This window comes from Rutidosis leptorrhynchoides, chromosome 3, assembly GCF_046630445.1.
Source record: "Rutidosis leptorrhynchoides isolate AG116_Rl617_1_P2 chromosome 3, CSIRO_AGI_Rlap_v1, whole genome shotgun sequence".
Taxonomy (NCBI): Eukaryota; Viridiplantae; Streptophyta; class Magnoliopsida; order Asterales; family Asteraceae; genus Rutidosis; species Rutidosis leptorrhynchoides.
In genome coordinates this window covers 442788613-442790559 of record NC_092335.1, presented here as the reverse complement: position 1 = coordinate 442790559, position 1947 = coordinate 442788613, and the positions used below count along the sequence as shown (strand labels likewise).

Sequence of the window (1947 nt, the reverse complement as noted above, 5' to 3'; positions counted from 1 at the left end):
TTTCTTTGTGTTGTAACTTTTTTATAACACGAAAAAGATAAACTAGTCAAGATTACCACCCCTAAATTCTAACAAGTCAGAATTTATATTGATCTCGGATAATGCAGGCATGAATGATCCGAACAAAGCTCATATAGATCTTGAAGAGGCACTGCAAGATGATATGAGGATAAGTTTCCACACGTACTATTTGTCGAACTTATCAGCTGCCCATTATAATTATTCTAATGTTCATTCATTATAATAAATGAAAATATAAATTCTTTAGTAAATAAATAATAAAATTGAGAATCTATAAATACAGAGAAGATGGGTGCGACGTGCGTGGCTACTTGTGTGGTCTCTGCTTGACAACTGGGAATACAGGGAAGATCATAAATGTGCTTCCTGCTGTTAATCGACATTTCACTGTAACAAGGATGATGATGATGATTGACAATGCTAACGCAGATGGATTCATGTAATCACATATTATTTATATTTGCTATATTATTGAATGATCATTGTGTTATTATCTGTTCATGTATTCAAATAGGTTCTAATTAGGTTAATATATTTTTGTGTATCACCAGTCTTTTAATCTCTTATTCCACCAAATAGTCATTTTAAGGGTCTTTTGATCATTTTGTCATTCCATTAGTGTTATGCTATGAATGGCTAAACAATTATCACCAACTGGGATTGAAGCAGACATCAAAATCATATTACATTTAGGTCTTTTAATATCTTATTTCACCAAATGGAGTCAATTTTAAGTGTCTTTTGATCATTTTGTCATTCCATTAGTGTTATGATAAGAATGACTATACAATGATCACCAGCTGGGAATGAAGCAGACATTCAATGTCAATTAAATTTAAGTATTTTGATCTCTTATCCTACGAAATAGAGTCATTTTATTGGGTCTAAATAGAGCCATTTTTAGGGTCTTTTGATCATTTTGTCATTCCATTAGTGTTATGATAATAATGGCAATTCAAGATCACCAGCTGGGATTGAAGCATAATGATCAAATTCAATTTAATTTGTGTATATTTGTTGCCTAATTTACGGATTATTACTAAAAAAACGCATAGTTAAAAATGTAACATATTCGGATATATTGAACCAATTGATACGCATTTTCAAATTTTGAACCACAATTTAACCCAAAAATAACCTGTAACATATTTCCTATTTTATTTGTTTATCAAAATATAGTACCAATTATGAGCTAATCACGCGTAAATGAGATAAGTGCAAATCAATTAGCCCATAAAATCGTGATTAGGTCAACACTCTGCACTATTTATACTGATAATTAATGGCTGCAATCGAAGATATCACTCCTCTAAACCAACTCACGAAGGAAAGAGATGACTATAAGGTATAGGTCAAGGTTCACATTTTGTTCTTCAACATTTCATCTCTTGCTTCATCAATTAAAATGGTCCTGGTGGACCAGCAGGTATCATAATGTTCTTTATGTATTTTCGTTACTTATCAAAGCTTATGCTATTGTTAGTTACAAAAGCTAAAGATGTTGTTTTGTTTGTGGCTGTGACAGGTGAATGTGGGAAGCTAATGAAGATATGGATGTTGTTTGTACTGATATGAAGGGTAGTATAAGAAGGTTTCTTTTTCTATTATGAACAAATTATGGTTGCTTATTTTGTGTTCTAAATCATATTTTGTGACATTTTTAGTAGGTTTTATACATATTTTGTGAAGGATATTATGTTAATCATATTTGAATCTCACACATTCGTGGGTTTTATAATAATGTTTCAATGTGTTACAAGTGTTATGTATATTTATCAATTATCATTAATTGGATTATCATGCTTCTTCGGACATTGATATCTGGAATCTATGTTTTGTTGCGACATCTTCTTATGTATTAATCTTGGCTCTCGACAAGATCCTTTTCGAGATCTTGACTGACAAGAGCATGCTTGAAGGGTCAAA

The 1947-nt window shown here is 31.3% G+C and overlaps 1 long non-coding RNA gene across 1 annotated transcript; it reads left to right on the top strand.

The window, feature by feature from the left end:
- The first annotated feature begins 307 nt into the window (after positions 1 to 307).
- LOC139897931 (uncharacterized) lies at positions 308 to 1706 on the top strand. Its single transcript, XR_011776828.1, has 3 exons — positions 308 to 460; positions 1271 to 1447; positions 1547 to 1706. It is a non-coding gene; the product is annotated as an uncharacterized lncRNA (long non-coding RNA).
- The last annotated feature ends 241 nt before the right edge of the window (positions 1707 to 1947 follow it).